The 25,501-nt window shown below is 36.3% G+C and overlaps 1 pseudogene; it reads right to left on the bottom strand.

The window, feature by feature from the left end:
* Nucleotides 1–13,667: 13,667 nt before the first annotated feature.
* Nucleotides 13,668–14,585, bottom strand: LOC145095096 (secreted RxLR effector protein 161 pseudogene; annotated as a pseudogene).
* Between the last annotated feature and the right edge of the window lie 10,916 nt (nucleotides 14,586–25,501).

The following is a 25,501-nucleotide window of genomic DNA, read 5'->3' as shown; positions in this document are numbered from 1 at the left end:
GAGGTAAGGATTCATGTCCATTTTCATTGAGTAATAGATTTCATGAATCTAGGGCTTTTTCTTTTCTTTTTGGTAAGAGATCTAGCGTATGTGATGTCCCCTTGTGTCAATATCATCAGATTTGGACCTTGAGAGGTCCAGAGAGTCCCTATTCTCCAGCTTTATGCGGTCCTTTATGAGTTTGGGTCTTAGGTTATCATATTAAGGGTTATTTTGGCATATAGAGGCGATAGTGTGATGCATGGGCCTAAGGTTCGAACCTTTATGTGATTATCATGCTTGGGAAGGTCAGATCTATAGGTTAGAGAAGTAGATCTGACCTCAGAAGGTCATTTGATCATGATCATGGAAGCAACTCGTCGAGTTCATAAGGGGACTCGACAAGTCGAGTCGGGGTTGCCCCGCAATTCGTGACAGGAGGAACCCGTTGAGTGGAGGGATGACTCGACATGTCATGAGAGGCTGGAAGGATTCAGAGGACCCGCATGGACTCGCCGAGTTGCCCATGTGCACCCGACGAGTCGGGTCAAAGTTTGACCGTTGACTTCCGTTAACCTTAAGGTTTTGGTCAATACTGATTCAAGAGAATTCAGGGATGGGTAGAATGGTCTTCTACCCAATCCTTAGGGATGAGACTATGAGAGAGTATTGATCAGGAATGTATTTGAATGATAGGAGGAGGCTAGGTCAGGACGTTGAGCACAAGAGTTTATCTGACTTCATTCGAGGTGAGTCTTCTCACTATACTGTACCTGGAAGGGTACCTATGTGTGACCGGAAGGTCTTATATGCTATGAGATGTATGTGATGTATGTTGTTATGTGATATGTATGTGTTATGTATGTTATGTATGATAAGGACGGGAAGGTCAAGATGATATGGACCGGAAGGTCAAGAGGTTACGAACCGGAAGGTCGATACAAGTAGGACCGGAAGGTCTACCGGGATTTGGGACGGAAGTCCCCTGAGACACTTGGACCGGAAGGTCCCACAGAGTTATGGCCTGGAAAGGCGTATGTGTTGTATGTGGTATTTTGGGGAACTCACTAAGCATTTATGCTTACAATTTTTGTGATATGTGTTTCAGGTACCAACGAGGATCGCGGGAAGGCGCCGGCATGATCCGTACACACTCATAGAGTTTATCTTTGAGATTCTGGGAATTGTTTTGTTATGATGACATTGGATACATTATGTTTTGATATTGTTTTTGATGATTAAAAGTATGGTTTTAAAATGAAAAATTGTTTTGGAAATTTACGTTGTTACATATCCAAACCCGACTACACGGGGTGAATAATCGACGACAATCAGTGAAAAACCTGTCAACCTCGCCCCTGATCCTCGTATGTTTCTAATGCTCCTTCTTGACCCCCTCGACATGTGCCTCCTTAATCACATCCAGAAGTGGAAAAACTATCAAAATCCACATACATAAACTCCCAACCAATGAATTAGCTGACTTGCGGCTCAAAGCATCAGCGACCACATTTTCTTTTCCTAGGTGGTACAAAATCTCGCAGTCATAATCCTTGACCACGTCAAGCCACCTACATTGTCTCATGTTCATTTCGAATGATCCATGAGATATCTCAAAATCTTGTGGTCTGTGTAGATAGTACATCGGACCCCATACAAATAATTCCGCCAAATCTTGAGAGAAAACATCACTGCTCCTATCTCCAAGTCATGTGTTGGATACCGAACCCCATGCGGCTTTAGCTGCCTGGAAGCATAAGTAATCACTCTCCCTCTCAAAACTACCCCCAGACCGGTGACGAATGCATCAAAAAATTCTCAACACCCTCAGGGAGGGTCAACACTGGGCCTCAAATAACTTCTATATCAAGGTCTTGAATACAACCTGCTGCTCAGGCCCCCAACAAAAATCCACACCCTTCCTCGTCAGAAGAGTGAAGGTTACACCAATCTTAGAGAAATCCTATATAAATTTATGATAATACTTGGCTAATCCCAGAAAACTCATGATCTCCGAGGGAGACTTCGGAACCTCCCACTGCATAACCGCCTCGATCAAGATCGGGTCAACCAAAATCTCGTTTTGGTTAACGACGTGTCCTAAGAACTGGACCTCCCATAACCAAAATTCACACTTCGAGAACATGGCATATAGTTGTTCCCGCCTCAAAACTCCTAGAATCTCTTGAAGGTGCTCATCATGTTGCTCTCTGGTCTAGGAATAGACCATGATATCATCAATGAAAACAATGACTAAACGATCAAGCATCAGGCTGCACACTTGATTCATCAAATCTATGAATGTCGCATGCGCATTGGTGAGCCCAAATGGCATCCCCACAAACACGTAATGACCATAACGAGTCTGAAACACGGTCTTCTCCATGTCCTCATCTCTAACCCTCATCCGATGATACCCTAGCCTCAAATCAATCTTGGAAAATCAAGACGCACCATGCAGCCGATCGAAGAGGTCATCAATTCGTAGAAGTGGATAACGGTTCTTCACTGTCAACTTGTTCAACTCTCGTTAATCAATACACATGCGATGAGACCTATATTTCTTCTTAACAAACAAGATCGGTGCTCTACATGGCGAACTGCTCATTCTAATAAACTGCTTGCCCAACAGCTCTTGAAGCTGAGAGGTGTGACAACCCAAGTTGTTCCGTTACATTTCCCCGTTACCGTTAACAGAATATTCCAGTTTATAAAAATTCCGTTAATAAGGGGGTCGTCAAATAAATAAATGTTTCATTTATTTATGTCGTTAAGTCGTGATAAGAGAAATAAAAACTCAAAATACACATTTCCATTTAGTTGGAAAAGTTAGTTTTTATTATTACGACCACTAAATCGGGTGCGACGAAAAGCCCCGTATAACGACAGTATCGGGTAAAATCCCACTGAGCCCCAACTCCAACCCCTATATAAGGGTGAGTGGAGTCCATTGGAGACTTTTTACACTCTCCCCCCCCTCTCTCTCTCTCTCTCTCTCTACAACTTAAATTCGAGCCAAAAATCGTCTGTTTCGAGCCCCAAACGAGTAGGTAAACTATCCTAACTCGTTGTATAACTTATCTAGCATAAAAATTCGAGTTTAAAACATAAAATAGGGACAACATCATGAGTTTACGGCCCAAGAACACTCTTGGGCCGTGAACACCAATTAATGGGGTTTTTAAGCCCCAAAACCCCTCCAAATTGTCCCTAAGGCTTAGATATGACTTGTAGGCTTATGGAATCGGGCTTAGAACACCTTGAACTAGAATTTGGAAGAGTAAATAAGAGTTTACTGCCCAAGAACCTGCTTGGGCCGTAAACTCCTCTTCATGGGGAGTAAACTCATTTTTGTGTGTTAAAAATGCCCTTAAACACACCAATGGCCTTAGATTAAATTCTAGAATTGACCAACAACAAGCTCGGGACCTTAAATGCAATTAAAACAACTCCATAAGGATTTTACGGCCGTAAACCCCTCATGTAAGGGTACCTGGGCCGTAAACTCCCACAAAGGGGTTATTTGGTGCCCAAAACTCCCCATTTGACTTGGAAAAATGCTTAGGAATTTACCCACTACCACTTAAGCCCTTAAAACACCAAAAGAAAGAGGGTATAGGAGCTTATGGCCGTAAGCTCCCTTGCTTATGGCCGTAAACTCCTCAAAGGGGCCATTTCATGCTTAAAATCATTCACACTTTATGGTTTTGGACTTAGGATAATTCCATGAGCAAGTAGAAGCCTTAAAACACCCTAGAACACCCTCACCATGATTTTACGACCGTAAACTCATGGGGAGTAGTCCATGGGCCGTAAACTAAGTGTTAGGGGTTTACTCTTGGAGAGTAAACTCCATTCCCTAGCCATACACACCCTTAGACACTACCCGGGACACCCAAACACTTATCCAAAGTGTTTTTCGCTCCTTTGAGCGCGTATACTTGTTTAATTGGTATATAATATACTAATTGTATGTGAACATATGTTATCATATGTTAAATAGGTCATTGTGTGTGTTCGAGTCCTTGCGTGACACCAAGCACCCAACCGGCGCCTTCGTCAGACCTACTTACACCAGGTGAGTTCATACCCCTGAATGAACCTTTCAATGTTTTTACATGTTTTATAGGGGGAATACAAGTTAAACATGCTAGTTATCATATCAATCACATGTGATTGATAACCCGCATGCTCAAGATTTTACCACACTGTACACTGTTTTACCGAGTAGGACACTATAATGATTTTCAAAAAGGTTTTCATTTGTTTCAAGACTCTTATTTATACTGCTTTATTTAAAACTCACTTTAAACTGGTTTATAAAGGTTTTACAAGATTTTAATCAAAGTTCTCTTTCACAACGTATACTTTTACTTGTTTGTTACTGCTGCTTCGCTTTTACTTATTTAAAACTCCTACTTGATAACGCATTTCCTTCATGATACGCTTATACCGGATTTTTGTCTCTATATCGCTTATACTTGTAGCCTCTTATACTTGATAGACGCTCTTACTTCACTTATCGTCGTCTCCACTTCGTGATACACTTATACTTGGTACACTTATAATTCACGATTCGATTATCCCACTCTGTATGCTTATACGTCACGACTCGGATGTTCCACTGTACGCTTATACTTCACGACTCGGATATTTCACTGTACACTTATACTTCACAAGTCGGTTATTCCACACTATATACTTATAGTTCACTGTATGATTCCACTTGATACCCACTCAAGCGTAGTTAGATGTATCTTTGTGCTTGTATAGATGCATATAAATAATGATTGAAGGACTTAGGAAGGCTTGTCCGCCCTATTTCCTTTTGTTCGTTGAGATGTGGTCTGGTGGGATCGGATGTCCATCCGAAGGTCGTTTGATTCATTAGTTATATATTATGTACACAAGCATAGACATACGGGTTTTCTTCAGTCAATTCAGTTAAGAGCCTCTACCTCTAGGTCAACACTTACATTAGAAGCCCACTACCCACTGTTTGGAAGTCATTACCCACTATTTGGGATGCATCTTCGGGACACGGCCTTCTCCGTCGTCTAGTTGGTAACTAGAGTCTCCTGTAGGGAGAGCGGACATTGTGTGTATAGATCTATACGGGATTGACACCGCCGCACCCTGACTGCTAGCTACAGTCCATGACTCACCAAGCCAAGGGGTGACAAATGTCACATTATATAGACGCTTGTAGGGCGTCTGGTACTCTAGTGTCGGTTAGTATGGTTACGAGTATCCCGGGGTACCTTATAATTCATGGCCTTAAGGTAATAGTATTCACCGGCAATTTACACTGTATGCTGGTAATTAATTTTCAGAGTCACCCTGTTTTGACCTTACAAGACGTATCTTTCATTTGATACTGTCTGGGGTCTGTCTCCTCTGTTATGACCTTACAAGACGTATCTTTCATTTGATACTGTCTGGGGTCTGTCTCCTCCGTTTTGACCTTATAAGACGTATCTCTCATTTGATGCTGTCTGAGGTCTGTATCCACTGTATTCACAAAATCCACTGTATTCACTGTATACACTGTGTTCACTGTTTTAGACCTTGCTAGACATATCTTTCATTTGATATTGTCTGCGGTCTATATTCACTGTTTTAGACCTTACCAGTTGTACCTTTCATTTGGTACCTTCTGGGGTCTGTGTCTCCACTTGTTAGACTGAACCAGGCGTGTCGTTCATTCGATACTTTCTTAGAGTCTATGATTCCTTGCCTTAGTCAACAGTCCTCACTGCTGAGGCATATGTTATTTCCCTGTTGTCTCTTGCTTTCTTTAATAATCAAATTCAGTATTTTGATAATGATAGCAATTAAGGAAAAACCACTTTTTACCACATAACACTGACCAGTCTTGGTAGAAGGTTGCTTTGATTAAAGAAAATATAGGATTTTCTGGAAAGAACTCTAATACACTGTAAACACTTAAACTATTACTTTATAAAGTTATTTGAATGAAATGTCACTAAATACTTATGAACTCACCAGCATTTGTAAAAATGCTGATACTCACTTTTCAAATAACTTGTATTCTCAGCTTAGCATTAGACAGGTACATCCCCGGAGTTGTTGATGAAGATAGCTTAGTACCGCGCTGTATTTATTCTATTACTTGTATTACCTTGATGTATTAATGTAACCATGTAAAACTATTACTATTAATGCAATGTTTTGTTGTACTTTGATTACTATAATGCACGTGTTGTGATACTTGACATGACGTCATCCACCTCAGAACGTTTCCGCCATTCCGGTTTTGGGGTGTGACAAGAGGACAACTCCTGCATCTTCGATGGAACCAAACAGTAAGGCGCCTTAGCAATCGGGGCCACATCGGGGACTAAATCAATCATGAACTCAACCTGCCTCTCAGGAGGCACATCGGGTAATTCCTATGGAAACACATCATGGAATTCCCTAACTACAGGCATATCTGAAACTGGAACCTCCTTCCCGACAAGAGTGTCAACTAAATACACAAGATAACCCATACACCCATGTTGCAGCTACTGATGAGCTCTAGCAACAAAAAAATGGTTGATCCAACACTGGTACCCTCTCCATAAATAATCAGTTCTGCCCTACTTTCAATTCGAACTACCACATGCTGCCTCTCGCAGTCAATCATCGCACCAAACCTACTCAGTTAGTCTATCCTTACAATCACACAGACATCCCCGATAGGAATAGGGATAAGGCACCCCGAAAATCTCCAAGACACAACCTTGATAAATGCTTGATGCAGAAACCTCATGCACGTTGATGATTCAAATATGCAATGAACACTTCAACTCTCCCAGGAGCGATATCAAAACTCCTACTGAAATTCTGGGACACAAAAGACCGAATCGCACCCGAGTCAAAAAGCACTAGAGAATGAAAGGAGTTCATTAAGAAGGTACCTAGCCGAATCACAAATATAAGCATACCATAAAACAACTGGTAGAATAATAAATGAAAACATACTAGAAAGAACATTCGATGCCGCCCTGGCCTCCTCTGCTGTGAGATAGAAATCACGACCCGGGCCCTTGAGGGCTCCGTCCTACCTTGGCGTCCATCTATGATCCTCAAAGTAGTTGGTGTTAGAGCTTGCACCAGTCTTGCAGCGTGCAAGGGACAGCTAGCCTTTACATGGCCAACCCACTCACAGTGGTACAAATCCTGGTGCTCACCGGTGGGGCCTGCTAACAACAATCCCCAACAATGTGGCATTCCCTACCATATTTGTGGCATCCAGAAGAAGATTGAAAATCGCCCTCATGAACCTTGCCACACTTTCTATAAGTACGACCCGTCTGTCCCCCAGAACACGGATCAACGGGCTTGAACCGCTTTGTCGCCGACTGTAACTGAACAGGAACTTGTTGTTACCCACTTATCTGAAGCTCCATCTCGATCACTCGCATCCTCGTGGCATCCTGAAGCCTAATGAGGATACCATAACGTTGGGTGGACATGAACTGACGGATGTCATTTTTAAGCATACTCAAGTAATGTGTCATCTGAGCCTGCTCTGAAGCAGCGAAATCGGGATAGAACAAAGCCCTCTCGGTAAATATCTTGGTGATATCCGTCACCGTCTCAGTCGTCTGTCTCAGATCCAGGTACTCCTAAGCCACTCTCTCGTTCTCCACCAAGGGAACATACCTTAAACAGAACATTTACGAGACCTGCTCAAAATGTTGTGCATGACTTATTAATTCGTATAATATGAAATAATAACTAGTTATACTCTCTTATAATTATTATGTTCATAAAACAATAATTATTCCCTAATTAAAATACAAGAATCGATATTATTTATTAATAATCACATTAATAATAAATATACAAAATGTACCAACTTGATAAAGGTGTAACCCTATAGGATCATAAATTATTAGCAATATCACTCCATAATGATTCTTGGGCATATAGATCCAACAATCTCCCACTTGCACAAGATTCATTATAGACTGACATAGACAGTAGTTGACGTCTAGCAACAGGCTACTGCCCCTAACAACATATGAAGGGTGCCATCTCATCAACAGCCAATTCCAGAAGCTCTAAGCTACAATTGTTACTAAAGGTGTGTTATCAGTTATTCCTTCGTCTCAGACATCATGTTGAACATGAGATATGGCTCGCGATCAATCTCATTTACTGGTCAACTTTAACTAAGGCCTTAGATGTCATGCTCATGACGAATAAGAGGGACAAATCCCATCTTGACTACATACGTCCATCAATGTACTTCATGTTATACCCAACGATGGCCGTTATGATTGTATTTTACGAAACAACGTTAAACCATGTCAAAGTACAACAATTCCTATACTTCAAATCCCAAATATGTAGTTCATGTCATACCCAACGATGGTCGTTATGACTGCCTTTTACGAAACAACGTTAAACTATGTCAAAGCACAACAATCCCTATAATTCAAGTCCCAAATATGTCTCTCATGTCTAAGATTAAAAAGATACAACCTTGATCAAAACATCACTCTTGACTACGATCCATAAAGTGGTTTTGATGCGGGTCAAGTCCAATAAATATTCTCCTAATCAAGTACATATGAATTTGGTAGCAGCTCTTTGCCATTCTCATCTCCATGAGAATCCACCAATCAACTCATATTAGTCTTACTTCATAGATGCTTCCACAACTATGAACGACTATGGACATTTAGAATAACCAAGTTATTCAAGGATTTAAACATGCTAATATAGAACACAACAATTATTTAATGATAGACTCATATCCAATATATCATTCATTACAATATATGTTGATTGTACTGTTCCAATATCCAAATATTAAATTTCAATCAAATACATCTACTTGTATCAACAATGCCCTATAGCACCAACTTGACTTTCATGCTTTCGCTAATGAAGCAACTTTTTTAAGTAGATTTGACAAACTTGGTTTGTGTAAACTTTGTGAATACACTCATTTTCAGTTTTATATATAACTCATATATAAAGAAAAACTATTGAGAACGAATTAGATGCTTGAATATGACTTAGATACCAATACTTGCGTAATGGGATTAGTCATAGTCATAATGAACTATACATTAAGCATCTTTGTACGTGGTTCTCCAAACCACAAGGTACTCTAACTCTGATGTATAACTGTAATTAAAAACTACACGGAACCACTATCCATGTAACTATCTCTTCATTCATAATGAGGACATGCACGAATGTGACTGAGAGTCATCTCAATTTATTTGAAAATTTAGCACATGTGTAACAACTTTAAACATAGCTTTCTATCAAATACTCCGTAGACTAGGAATATTTCTCTAGTTCTCGTAAGTACTTTAAAATATTCCTATAAGTCAGACCATGACTTATACTTGTGTTATACTGGTATCATTCGACATGCTCTATGCCTACGACTCATTTGGCCTTTATGCATAATCATGACACATATGATTAATCCAATTGCATCAGCATATGGAATACAATCATATTATCAAGTTCAAAAACATTTGCACTGGGATATTGCTCAAAATTATGCCATGTGGTATTTGACAAGATGACTCTCTCAGAATCCTTTATCTTAAGCTCTTTAAGATCCTTGACAATTAATGCAATTCAACTTAATCCTTTAAGTTGCAATGATCTATCTATATAGATCTTTATTCCATGAATTAGTATGTCGACTACATATAAGATTAGGAATGTTACTGTGCTCCCACTAGCTTTGTAGAAAGACACAAGACTCATCTCAAATCATAATTAAATCACACTATGTAATTAACTTATAAGAAAGAAGATTCTTATTTTGAGATGTTAGCTTAAATCTTGGAAAGATTTTCATTCATGTATGTTTTGTCCTTTGAAAAATCACTTACTCTTTATAGTAAAACTATATCGAGGAAGATTAATCAAGCTCATACTTGATAATCATACATAAATGCATCTCTATGTGTTTTATTAGTTTCTGATCAACTATTGAGCAGATTCAACAACAGTTGAAAAATTGCTAGTTCCAAACTAGGATACATTTAACTTATGGATCTTTAGCTCTTAAATCTCCAAATTGCTCCCACTTAGAAAAAGGACTTTCTAATCACTTGTCTTATGGAATGACAATTAGTGGGATTAGTAGAAACTTCATACTAAACAATCATTTAGGATATTCTACATAAATGCAGTTAGTAGATGTTAGAGTGGTTAAGCTTATTGTCTAACATAAGCTCAATGACTCTGTACCTTTTACATAAGGATAAACCATTTCATCCTTAGTCAAATATAAGTATCTAATCCGCTTGTTTGGTTTGATATATATATATATATATATATATATATATATATATATATATATATATATATATATGTTGCAGTGAGCATAATCTCCAAAATTTTATAAAGTAAATAGTTCTTTTAAAACATCATATAATAGAATGCAAGGTCTATGTTTTAGACTCTTTAAAACTTGTACTATCGACATTCAGCTAGTGGCCAGGTAAACCTATCACACTAGAGAATACGAAGGCTACCTCGAATATCAAAAGATAGATTCAAGTGACCATGTGATTTTGTGCAACAAGGAACAAACTAATGATGCGTAAGTGTTTTTGTCAGAATGAGTTGTGAATCGATTCCACAACACCTAAGATGTTCTAAGAAAACTTGGTCTAGAAAACTCATTTTCTTTATCACAACGAAAGGTTAATGATGGTTTCATTTAGTCGTATTTCAATCTTCACTATGAAAAATTTGATCAAATCAAAAGGTTTCATCAACAACGAATAAAAGTCATTAGTGAAATTGATTAAGTATCTATCACCAAATCTATTCATGGATTGAAAAATAATACATACATCACTTATATATAACTCTTTTTCAAGCCTTTTGTTCTTTAACTATTAATGGATAAAGACACTTGTGAATCATCTTCCCATATAAATATGATTCACATATATCAAATGAATCAACCTCATTTGCCTTAAAAAATTTCATCATTATGAAGTTGGTATATGTATTTCTTATTTATATTGTCATGATGATTATGACATAGATAAGTTCCAATCAAAAATCATTTCATCATATAGGTGTTATGATCAAAACTATTTATTTAATGAAAGATTATAGATTTACTTCATAAATAACATTATGAGAAAATATTCTTTAACACAGAATACATCGTTTCAGAACAAGAATGTGAACATCCAATAAACGATAAGTAAATCTAGATTTATTCATAAATTACAATTGTTACATGTCCCTATAAGGATAGGTACAATACATCTATTTTTTAAATAAAAGACTATAACAACACTTGTTATATCTTCAACACGAAATACCATTCGTTTGTAATCATTTGATTATTTCTTCTGATCATCATCACATAATATCAAGTATTAGTGTCACATGAATTATTGCATACTCAATTGAATGGTGGAAAAATAAATAGTTCTATCATATAGATATCTGAAGTCTTGTCCAAGTCACACTTCTTCATCTCGATGAGATGAGAGGATTAATTCATCATTTAGTGCCCAGTTTCTTCCACAATAGAAACAACACTAATCATTTGTTCCTTTCTTGATTTTTGGGTTTATCCTGTATTTCCATTAGCTGAACTATAAGTCTATATGAGTGCAAAGTCTCTTAGACTTCCTTTTATTCAATGCTTGAACAGACTTGTAGCTATTTCTAGTGTTTTGATTGAATATCTGTTTTACTGGATGATACATCTAATATGTTTCATAATTATTCAAGACTTTCTGCAAGTCATGGTTAATTTCTTCAGTATGATATGAGACACCTCATCACAATACTATTTCTATGAAAGTATCATGATCAGACTAATTGGTTGCAGAGGTTATTCAAGTATGGGATACTTTTAGTATATATAATTTCTATTTATCTTAAAGGTAGAACCTCAAGATATTATACCAGTTATAGAAATTATAACCATAAAATGTTACTGTCCCTTGAAACTCAACAAGGGAGAGATTTAGCAAGGTGTAAAATTATTAATAGTTGTCAACAGAATTTAACATAGTTTCATTTAGCATTTTCAATATTTAGTCTTTAAAAATTAATACCTTTTATTGTTTCTTAAAACATTAATTTATTAAATTCTAGGATCCAAGTAACGAAAGAAGTAAATGGTTAAGTGACATTTATCCCATAAACTTAATCAAACTCGTTAGGTAGCGATTACCAATTGCATATGATATGTATCTCCTAGATTTTGGGATCCTAAACAACTATTGCTTAGCTTGACATGTTTATCCCATCTATGCCTCAAAACTCTTATCCTTAGGTGACCTTTATCACATAAGAAATTGATCAAATCATCCATTTAAAGACATGTGAGTTCTATTTCACAAATGATTAGGTGACCTTTATCCCATAAGCAAATACAAAAACACCTTGACTATTTTTGATAACTCAAATGAATAAGGTGACCCTAAAATCCATATGAATTGCACAAAAATCCCAAATGAATTTTAAATGGATTTCATAGATTTGAAGTTTTGTAGATAAGGGTTTATATATGTTTTACAATTATAGTTTGTAAAAACATGGTCTCATGAATATTACATGGATCTAACAATTCATGTACCCTTTTTTAAAATTTATATCACTTATTATGAGGTTCTTTTGGTGACAAATAAAACTTCATTTTATTTACCATTAACCGTGATCAATTATAAACTAAAATCCGGTAATTTAAGTTTAGTCGTAGATCGGTTTTAAAAATCGGTAACAGTCTTAATAAAACTTTATTTTATGCTTAAGACTTGGAGTTTTGGACGAGTTATAAAATCATTATTTTAAATCTCCTTTTAACAATCAAAAAACTTATGACATCATGAATTTTTAAAATAAACTCATTTTATTTTATAAATTCAATTTTATGCATCTTATGATAAAAGTCATATTTTGATAAACCAAAACTTAGGTGATTATACTTATGTTTTAAATATCATTTAGCATGCATAAAACATAATATCAACATGTTGCGTTATGTTTAAAACACCAATATCATATATTAAGTTTCAACGCAAAAAATAATCACTAGTATAATTAATTGGCATTATAACGCCATAAACTGATTTTAGTCTTTTTAATAAAACTTCTTTATTTATTATAAAGACATGGAGTTTATATAAAGTTTATGATAACATTGTCATATGATTATAATAAAGAGAAAAATACAAGGGTTCTCAACGAAAAGCATGAACACTACAAAGAAGAAAGCAGATATAAATACTAGCTAGACAAAACCCTAATGGGCTAAGGACTAAAGGGCCCATAAGCAAGTGGGCTAATAATATTAGGCTAACATCCCCCCTCAAACTCACAATGTTGCAGCAATAAGCATTAAGAGTTTGTCACATAAGAACCGAAACCGAGAAGCCAATAGAGCCTTCGTAAAAATATATGCAATCTGCAATGTTTATGAAACAAACGGAAGCGATATGGTCCATAGCTGCAGGTGATGACGGGTAAAATGACAATCAATCTCAATGTGCTTCGTCCGCTCATGAAAAACAAAATTCTTTGCAATTTGTATCGCACTTATGTTATCACAATGCAAGGGAGTAAATGAAGAAATATGAACTCCCATATCCGCAAGCAGCCACCGTAACCAGATAATATCACATGTAGTTATAACCATAACACGATATTCAGTCTCCATGGAAGATCTAGAGACAACGTCCTGTTTTGTTGCTCTTCCACGAAATGAGAGACTCTCCAAGAAATACACAAAATCCAGTGGTGGACTTACGATCATGGCGATCACCATTCCAATCAGCATCACTATATGCACGTAACTTAAGAGAATACGTCGCTGGAAACAAGAGCGTCTGAAACTGAGGGCCATGAAGATATCTCATAATACGGAGAACGGCACCCCAATGAACAGAGGTAGGGGAAGTAACAAACTGACTGACAACATGAACAGCATGGGCAATATCTGGACGAGTAACTGTGAGATAAACCAAACTTCCCACAACAGTGCGATAAAGGTTCGGATCGGACAAAGGAACACCATCAGTAGGAGACTAGCGTGCATTGGTTTCAAGGGGAATATCAACAGTCCGATTGTCAGAGAGGCTCGCCCGTGTAAACAAGTCAGATATATATTTAGTTTGAGAAAGAAGATACCGTTTCTTAGACAGAGCTACCTCAATACCCAAGAAATAACGCAGCAAGCCCAAATCCTTTATAGCAAATCGATGAGCTATATCATGCTTCAAAGACTCAATACCATCATGGTTATCACCTATAATAATCATGTCATCCACGTATAAGGATATTATAATCTGTCCCGCACTCGAGCATCTAACAAACAAAGCAGAATCATGATTACTCTGGACAAATCCAAGAGAGGTAATCACTGTGGAGAATTTCTCAACCCAAGCATGAGGGGCTTGCTTGAGACCATACAAAACTTTGCGAAGCCGACAAACCTCACCCGGCCGGTGTTAAATTCCTGGGGGAGGAGTCATATAAATCTCTTCATGGAGATCACCATTCAAAAAAGCATTCTTGAGATCCATTTGAAAAATCTTCCAATGTCGAACGTATGCAACTGCAATCATAATACGGACTGTCGTCATCTTTGCAACTAGGGCAAATGTCTCCTCATAGTCAAAACCATACTGTTGAGAATACCTTTTTGCTACAAACCTGGCCTTTTACCGCTCAACGGACCCATCAACTTCTGTTTTTATCTTGTACACCTAACAACAACCTATCGCATGTTTCCCAGGAGGAATGGAAACCAAATCCCATGTATGAGTCTGATGAAGAGCAGTGAGTTCCTCATCCATAGCATACTGCCAAAGAGGATCTAAAACAGCATCTCTATATGATACAGGTTCAGACAAATGATGGATACTCGCTATAAATGAAGTAAATGGTCCTGAATATTTAGAGTAAGTAAAATCTAGAAGCTTGGTGGACTTGACAGGACGAGTAGATCTCATGAGGGGTGATGGTGGAGGTGGATCCTCAATTTCAACAATCGAAGGAGCAGGCTCAGGAACAGGGGGAGTTGAGGAACTCTCTTAAGAGGTGGGTGTATCATGAGTTGAAGGATCAGGTGGCGTAGATGGATCTCGAGCCTCTATCTCTTCATTAAAAGGATCAATATGCAAAAGATCGGACTTCCTTACATTGTGGGTTGTAGCAGGAATTGAGTAGAAAGGAATATGTTCCAAAAAAGTGACATGTCGTGAAACATATAAATTCTGACTCACAGGATCATAGCAATGGTATCCTTTTTGTCCAATACCATACCCAAAAAATACACAAATAGCAGATTTCGGCTCCAAATTGTTCCTCTCAACATGAGTACAAAGAACAAAACAAGTACATCCAAAAACTCGTAAGGAAGAGTAGTCTGGTAGATGACCATATAGCTTCTCAAAAGGATACATTCCTGAATTCAATGAAGTAAGGATACGATTAATCACATACACAGCAGTTAGGATTGCTTCTTCCCAAAAGGCACTGGGGACCTGCACAGACAAGAGCAATGAACGGGCAGTCTCAACAATATTACGATGTTTTTGTTCTGCCACACCGTTTTGCTGAGGTGTGTTAGTACACGAGGACCAGTGTATGGTACCATCAGAAGCACATAAATAAGTAAAAACATTAGAGGTATATTCACCCCCTAAGTCACACCTGAAGCACTTAATCACAGTCACATGTTGAGTTTTAACAAGAGCTCTAAAATTACTGTAAATATCAAAGAAATCAGATATGCTACATAATAGGTTGACCCACCCTTTGTGGATACTGGTGCAGGAACCCATACATCAGAATGAATAATGTCAAAAGGAGCAGTAGAACAAGACATACTTTTATTGAAAGGTAAAGTAGAAAATTTTGCCAGTTTACAACAATTGCAATCAGAAATATCACAAGTGTTTAAATGACCCAAAACACGACTAGGTGCTAAAAAACTCAAACGTGATACAAACACATGTCCCAAATGAGAATGTCAAAGATAAAACTCAGACGACAAAGGAATCAAACGGAAAGAAGATAAATCAACCCTGGAGGCAGCAACAGCAGACACTTTGAAACCTCCAAGACATACAGGTCCCCCACCCTACGGCTGATCCCAATCACCTTCTAGGTGTGTTGATCCTGTATAACATAGACAAAATCAGAAAAGAACACCCAATTACCAGACTTACATAACTGACTAACTGAAGCAAGATTCAAAGTAAGTTTGGGAATTTAATAAACATTAGGGAGAGTGATATGAGAAATAGAGACAGACCCAACACCCTCAACTAGCATAGATGTATCACTAGAAAACTTAACATAAATAGATGACACTTGCGACAAAGAAGTAAATGATGACAAATGAGGGTTCATATGATGGGTTGCACCAGAATCTAAAATCCATAAAGATGAGGGAATACCTGATGTACCAGATGAAGTAGGACCAGAGTGAGACATAGATGTAGACATGGCAGTGGGATTAGAAGCCAAATAATGTCTGAAGTTCTCAAACACCTTGTGGTCCAAATGCAGATGGAGGCATGTTTCCAACAGAATCTATATCAACTAGTGGGATAGAAGCAGTAGCAAACTGTGGAGGACGAGGGGTCCATGGAGGAGTACCAGATCAACGTGGCTGAGACTTCTGTTGACCAGACCTATTTTGTTTTCCCGACTGATGTTGACCAGGTTTACCATTGTTGACTAACAATGGACATTGAGCTTTCCAATGATTCTTCTGTTTGCAGAATGCACACTCATCATAAGCAACCCTTGAAGTTTGTCGGGATTGGTTTGAGCAGATGGAAAGCACAGCAGGAGCGGGAGTAGGAATAAAGGTTGCTTTAAACCCCTTATCTACATGAGACTTGATACGAGTCTCTACTACAATTAACTCATGGACAACATAATCAACTGAAGGAAGAGGAGAGCGATGAAGAATTGTTCCATGTAGACCTTTAAAATCAGAACACAAGGCCATCAAGAACTGGACCAAGCATTGTTCTTCCCTCCGAGCAATGTAAGGCTCAAAATCTTTTTAACTCTTTAGATTCAGTAAGAGCCAATTGATCCCACAGATCAGATATAGCAGCATAGAAATCTTGAAGACTCTGGTCATTCTGTTGAAGGGCACGAATATCATATTCTAAGTGGTATTGTTTAGGAAAATTGGACTGAGTATACAGTCTCTCCAAGTGATTCCAAACTTCCTTTGTTGTGTCATACTTAGCCAACTGCATACTAATGGACTGAGTAACATAGTTATTTATCCAAGTAATAACCTTGGAGTTATCAGTCTCCCAAGCATCAAGCAACAAATCAAAATTTTCAATTTGAGGCACTGAGGGTTTGGCTTTAGTCCCAGCTACATAGCCCCACATATTCTTCCCACGACGGAAGTTCTTCATAACGTAACTCCAATACGTATAATTCTTTCCATCTAGACGAGTACTGATTGACTGAAGGGAATCATCCTTTCCAGTCATGTTGACAGTGAAAAAATAACCACAATAACAATATAACAATCTGAGAATGAAAGGAGTAACAAACCAGCGGAAGCAATCGATCGGACAACGAATCAACAGCGACAACGAATCAACGTAACAACGAATACTGACAACATCGAACAAATTAACAGCAACAACGAACAAATCAACAACAACAGCGAATCAACACATCAATCTTCTACGAACAAATCTGCTACAGTAACCCTATAAAAGTTCGATCCACGCCACAGATGACTGCTACAAAGGCTTCTAACAACGTATCAAACCTTTGCTCTGATACCATGATAACATTGTCATATGATTATAATAAAGAGAAAAATACAAGGTTTCTCAATGAAAAGCATAAAGATTACAAAGAAGAAAGTGTATATAAATACTAGTTAGACAAAACCCTAATGGGCTAAAGACTAAAGGGCTCATAAGCAAGTGGGCTAATAATAATAGGCTAACAGTTTAAACATCTTTTAAACCATTTCAAATATTTTAGAGTTGGGTATTTATAAGTTTTACAATAAAACTATTTTCAACGAAATTGAGTTTTAACCGGTAATCGGTAAAATGTTTTTATAAATATCCATTTATAAACATCTTATGTTATCTTTTAAATATTTTTACTCAAACTCCAAGTGATATTATCTTATGAAAAATGTCATTTGACATGTAAAAACCATTTTCATACATAAAACATAACATACATTTAACATAAAATAAACATCACAAGCATGCATTATAATGTATATAAACCAAGCCATGTCTAGTAATAATTTTTGTGAGTCATCACAAGAATTATTAAGTCTTTCCTAAAGGACTTAAGGGACACTTCAAAAGGTCTTCAAGCTCCCACTTGCCAAGTCAACTCTTGCTTGCAAAATGACTTCAAATCTTCATGTTGTGAAAGTTGCAACACTTAAAACATTTAAGACTATAATTAATCCCAAAACTAAAAGTGGAAGCTTATGGTTGGATTATGGTCATAAATGGTTAAGTCATCTTCAAAATGGTCATTTCTTCATCTTGTTACGTTTAAAAAGAAATATAACTAGTCTAACTAATTTATTACAACAAATCAACAAATGAAAAAATACTTATTTATTTATTACATCTTATGAATAAATAAATATCAGCCAAACACAACACAAAGGTCCAAATGGCTTGTTTATACACAACAACATATCAAATATTATAACAAAAAACTCTTTGTTTTTTCTAAGTCAACTTTTATATAACCAAAATGCATGAAAATTGGTTATATATAAAAATAAGCAATTTTAACCAAGAAGTTGCTAAAGAAGACAAATATGGATTTTTCTTAACCAAAAGAAATCCATGCTTGTTTTCCAAAAACCAAAGATTATCAAATACAAAAAATCATTCTAACATATAAAAGATGGCTCTGATACCACTATTGGGGTTTTGATAAGAAATAAAAGTTTGTTTTTCAATAAAAAACGGCAACAGAAGACTTTAAAAATACCAAATTTATTTTTAGTTCATAATAAAACCAAACCATCATGGATCCATTTATAGAGATTAGAATGAAATAATAAAAAAAACCATAGGATGTTTTAGAGAAAACCTTTGAAGTCTTTGAACCCACTTGGTTTTGGGGTGTTGATGAAAATAGCAAAAATCGAAGTGTATGATTTCTCTACAAGTATCCACCATAAAGAGTAAGGCACTTGGAATGCTAGTTCTTTCTTGTATTCTTGAGTGTCTTAAGCCTTTAAGTGCTTAACTCAAATAAGCACTAAAGGAGACAACTCAAGATGGCTTCTAAACCACCAAAGCAAAGCACCAAACTTCAAAATAAGAGAGAAAGAAGGGAAGAAAGAAGTGTTTCACTCTTGAAAAAATGCAAGCCTCATGCATCTCTTATATGGCCCATGAAAAAGCAAGGCTAACCATTAAAATACTCTAAAGTAATGGCTAGCCTTTAGAAACATGGGAGACAAAGCATGGAGTTTGAAAAGCAACCGCCATAGTTTTTTTATTAATTTCGGCAATACCTTCTTAAAAGAAGAGTATTCTTTATTTTTTATAAACTCCAAGTTTATAAAATATAAACTTTGTCTTTAGGTAAAAGACAAAAAAAATCCAACTAGTCCTAAATGTTGTACATGATTTATTAATTCATATATTATGAAATAACAACTAGTTATACTCTCTTATAATTATTATGTTCATAAAAAAATAATTAATCCCAAATTAAAATACAAGAATCGATATTATTTATTAATAATCACATTAATAATAAATATACAAAATGTACCAACTTCATATATGTGTGACCCTATAGGATCATATATTATTAGCAATATCACTCCATAATGATTCTTGGGCATATAGATCCAACACGGACAGCAGCATCTACGTCGATAGCGATCAACACACGAATGTCATCATCAGTCAGTCTTGCCCTATCATGGCCACCAACTCCCAAACCAGAACGTCTCGTAATCACCAGACTGAGAATAAAGCAAGATATACATCAGAAAGGCCACAATCCATACTTCTATAACCATCATGAAGACACTAACCCTCGGGGTTTGTAACTTCCTTGCTATATGGGTCATGTGATTTCAGTTGTACGGGCCCATAGTACCTTCCAAACTTATATGTATTTGTCTCAGTGGATCATCACAAGCTGCCTGAAAATAAAACCACCACTAGAATACTCAAAAATCATGTCCTTACTCTCGAGAGAGTGGCAAATCCTTCCTCAACTAGTCTGCTACACCCACATACTCACTTATGAAACTTCCACCAACTTTGCAGCCACTCGTACATCCTAATCATATATAATGTTGGATCTTATAGACAGTTAAATACATGATTCTACCCTAAGACCTTCATCAAAAAAGAACATGAAATAAGGCTAAATCAAACATTCTCAAGCTATAGAATCTTAATTATGCACACACTAAGTAACTACAATAATGATGTCAATTTCATCTAACATACAAGAAGTCCGCATAGGCTATTAGGCGTCATATATCATGCAATCCCTAAAGATCCCTAGCCTATCACTAGCATGCAGTATTATCATGATCATCAATAACAAATAACAGTATGGGTAACTTAGGGTATAATTTCTTGCTCCGACTGATCGTACACATCTCATCTTTCCTTGGTTAATTTTGAAAATCATTTTAAAAACTTTTACAGATCGTTAGTTTGAGTCTGGATTCGCGAGATTACTTATCCAATTCTCTCAAACTAGGGATATGATACCAACTTGTAACATCCCAAAAATCATGATAAAAGTTTTCATTTTTAAATCAAAGAAACCATTTTTTTCAAACAAAACCCTTGAAAAATCCAAGTACAAAATACAATATCCCCAAGATCAATATATCATAAATCCTAAAACATGTCATTGAAGGATGTGTACGATCATGCCTTCACCTTGTCACAGTCATCTGAAGTACCTGAAACAATTAACTGAAATTGTAAATTAAAGCTTAGTGAGTTCCCCTAAAGTACCACCACACAACATATAACATATACAATCATGCATGTTGGGTCCACTCAGTCATCGGACTGGAATACCCTCAGGTCTATAGCCATTGGGGTGGGTTACCCCCAGCCCAATCTATCATCAGACTGGAATGGAAAAATGTAACGGGTCCATTCAGTTATCGGGCTGGATTACCCCCAATCTGTTGGATCACGCACATAGCAGTAAAGCCTCAACCCAAAACATACTATGTCGACATAAACAACATGTAAACATATAACCAGTCAACAGGAAAATCAGGCAGATCTATAGATCACTACCTCATAGCAATATCCTATATACCAGGATTCAGATCTAATAGATCACAACAGCATACCGACATCCTATATACCACAATACAGATCTAACAAAGCACCATAATGTAACAACATCCTATATACCAGTTTACATATCTAACAAATCAGCACATCATAGCAACATCCTATATATCAGGATATAGATAACCTAATTGTCCAACATTTACACCATCGACCCATAACTATAGTGAGGAAAACTTAACTCTCAGTCCGAAAAGTTAGATGAATAGGACACTACTCCGAATATCAGCTCTACCGGTCACCTATACATGAAAAAAAAAATGACTAAACTCAACAACAATTCAAAATACCCATAGGTCAAACTTGGTCTAAATCTAGTCAAAGTCGAATGTCAAAAAGTCATTCGAGTTGACTTTGGTGAGTACGCACAGCGTACTCAAGGTCCAAAGTTGGTGCTCCCATCGCGTATGCGTGGCGTACGCCCAGTGTACGCTGGCTGAATAGGTTTCTTCTATTTCACAGCTTATTTCCCTTCGACCAAAGGCAAATCTAGCCCCAAAAAAAACATCTTAAGTCATAAATTTTCCAACTTTATGACATTGCATGGCTAAGAAGTGCTTAATACTAAAAACCCTAACTTCTTAACTCATTAAGACATCATAAACAATGCATGGAACAAAACTAATAACCAAGGTTGCATTTTTATGACCTTAGACACTCCAAAACATCTCAAACGGCAAACCATTTGGGTCAAGAGCATGTCATACTCAAGAACATCATGTTTGGGGACAAAAGCACATTATAACATCATACAAGCAAGATCTAGCCAAATAAGCATCAAGGTATGAACTTTATACCTTGTGGAGATGTAGGAGGGTACAAAACTTCCAGCTCCAAGGTTTTCCCAAGCTTCCAAGATGTTCTCCTTTCCTTCTCCTTCATCTATGAACACCAAAACACATACTAATGGCGCAAGGATGCTAAAAATGGATTTGGGTTAGCTAGGTTCGAATATGGAGGTAGAGGCTGAAAATGAAGAGGTTTCAAAGAGTTAAGGATGCTTAAATAGGGTCCAAACCCTAAAATTTAGGGTTTGACCCCTAACCATGTACGCCCAGCGTACGAAACGTACTCCCAACATATGCATGCAACTCCTATCCCAAATTGCTTAAAAATCCCATGTGGGACCAAATTTGCAAACAATACCCATACCAAGGGTCAAAATGTAATTACCTAGAAATTAAGATGTTACATTTTAGTTACAGTTTCCACCTTCAACCATATGGAATTCATCGGCCACTATATTCCACTATGGTAGCTCTCTCTCTCTCTCTCTCTCTCTCTCTCTCTCTCCACATATCCCTAAAAACCAATTTATTTTCTTAATTGCATATATTATCGTTAGCTCTAATAAGTCGTCACCCCACCCCATCACAATTTATAGGACACATCCTTCATCGATTTCTATCATTCAGACTTGTGTGCAGGGGAGGTCGTCTTCATTCTCATGATCTGGTGTTCGATTTTGGACGAGGGAAAAAGGAGGAGCACTTCCATCGACTACCTACCTCCCTTCAACGTTGTGATGCAGATCGATCTAAAGCCACCGTCCCTAACTGAATCCATGTTCGCTATTTCTTTTATATGTCTTATTCTTTTTTTTTACTAATGCGGTTAATTCAAGAATATTGGTTAAGTTTACATCAATTCAAATTCTTTTTTTTGTAACAATTCAGATTCTTTTTTTTTTTTTTGTAAACTGCATTAGCGCACTCTAATTATGGAATCATGATGATGTGAAGATGTATAAGACACAAAAGCAAAAATGTAAAATTATGAGGATTCTTCGGTTCCTCTCCATTATCTCAATAGGTCCATCTTTGACTCCATAAATTTTATATTTTTGAAACTATAATTCAGATTCATTCTCATTATAGTTATGCTAATTGTAAAGTAACCAATTGACAGGTTGAAATCACTTATATGATGTTTATAAGTTCATTTAAAGACATACACAAGGATCTTTGATCTCATTGGGAAGAAACTTAAAAAGGGTTGTTGATGATGAACAATGATTGTGTCCTCTAAATTTTGTTGTGTGTGTGTTTATACTTTTATTGACTTCATTTTTTGTATTTAGATTTTAATTCGATAAAAAAATATATATTTTGAATCTTTGTTTTTCCAGTTTACATTTTAACTTCATAGATTAATGGTTTGATGTTTAAAAAAATAAGTTTAATCTTGTTCTTTACTGGAGTAATAGTTTGATGTTTAAAAAAATAGGTTGGTGTGAGGCACATTGTTTTTGATGAATGTATGTTTTTGGTTAAAGAAGACGATGTATATGAATTCATGTCAACTTTCATATATGTTTAGTTATAAATGTTTAGGAACATGACTATAAATATTTATTATTGAACATGTATAAATGTGACTAATTTTTAGGTTGTTGAAAACAATCTTCATTCATGAACATATGTTCATTACCGAATATGTATGTATATGACTCCTTTATGGGTGTTTTGAAAACATATTCATCCATAAACATGACCAATTTTTTAGTATTTATAAAAAACCTTTATTTATGTTCCAAATTCTAGATATTTGTTCATATCTTATAATAATTTTCATACACGTTCATTTATAAACAATTATTCAAATATAACATAACATTCACACATGTTTAATTATGAACATTACCGGTTTATCATTTATTCATATATGTTCAACATTTGCATACATGTTCATTTATGAATATTTATTAATATCTTATCAAAATATACATATATGTTCAGTCATGAACACTTATAAATATTCATATATTTCCTATTTTTTTTTATCTATGAACATTAATCGTCAAGGTTCACCTATGAACATTAACTATAATCATTTTTTTATACTCGATTCTTGATTTTTTTTATTCATGCAACTAGATTCATTTTATGACTAATTTTTTATTTTTTCTATTTTGGTGGGATTGGTTTAAAAAGGGACGCTAGTTTAGGGACATCATTAATAAAATGTTATTTTATTTTTCAAATAAAATTGTTATTTTACCATTATACATTTTCGATCATAAATTGATTTAACGGTTAAAAAGATGGTCCTATGGTTCTACGAATAAATTTGGTTCTATATTGAACTCACCCTTATATGATTATGAATTTGCATGTTCTCTATATATGTTATAAAGAAAGTTTTAGATGTATTTTTATTCAAAAAAATACGATATCGCAAATTCTACAAGAGTCTTAGTTTAAACAAATTATATATCTAACAGGATACGCATAAACTTAAATTGCGAGAAGAGGATGAAGGGTGGTTAGGTAATTCTTATGTCTATTGGTTAGACGCCTATTAGACATAGGGCGTGTTTGGAAAAAAGTAATTGTTAGCTAGTAGCCGGTAGCTGGTAAGGGTAGTTGGTAGCTGGTAGCGGGTAATTGGTAGCATGAAGTTGTAGCTTTTATTTGTTATATGAGTATAGTCGTAAGCTTTTGAAATATGTAAATATTAAACGTAGGTTCAAGTAAGGCTTTTGTGAAGATGTCGGCCAACTAATATGAGGATCTAACGAAATGAACTTCAGTATTACCATCCTCGACATGATCCTTTATGAAATGATATCTCAGTAAAATGTGTTTTGTCTTTGAGTGTTGCACTGGATTATGGCATATTCTAATTGCGCTTTTAGCATCACAATATAAAGGGATTCTCTTCATATTAGTTTCATAATCGTTAAGTTGGTTCTTAATCCACACTACTTGTGATGTACATCATGCATTAGCAATTTATTCAGCTTCAGCGGTGGAAAAGGAGACACAAGTTTCCTTCTTAGATTGCCAACTAATAAGTTTGTCATCCAGAAACTGACGTCCCCCTGATGTACTTTTCTGATCAATTCAACATCCGCCTAGGTCAGCAATGGAATATGCTTGTACAAAGAATCTTGAATTCGACGGATACCATAGTCCGAGAGAAGTATTTCGCTTCAGATACCGAAAGATGTTATTGACTGTCAACATGTGAGGTTCTCTTGGGTTGGCTTGAAATCTGGCACAATAGCACACAGTGAACATGATATCGAGATGACTAGAAGTTAATTATAACAAAGAGCCAATCATTTGACGATACAAAGTCGTATCAGTTGCTGGCTTATCAAGAGAAGATCTGAATTTTGTTGCTAACGCCATCGGAACTTTCACTTCAGAATCATCCAACATTCCGAATTT

The sequence above is a fragment of the Lactuca serriola genome, chromosome 3 (genome assembly GCF_051521515.1).
Source record: "Lactuca serriola cultivar US96UC23 chromosome 3, Lser_US96UC23_V15, whole genome shotgun sequence".
Lineage (NCBI taxonomy): Eukaryota > Viridiplantae > Streptophyta > Magnoliopsida > Asterales > Asteraceae > Lactuca > Lactuca serriola.
This window is presented reverse-complemented; position numbering and strand designations above follow the sequence as displayed.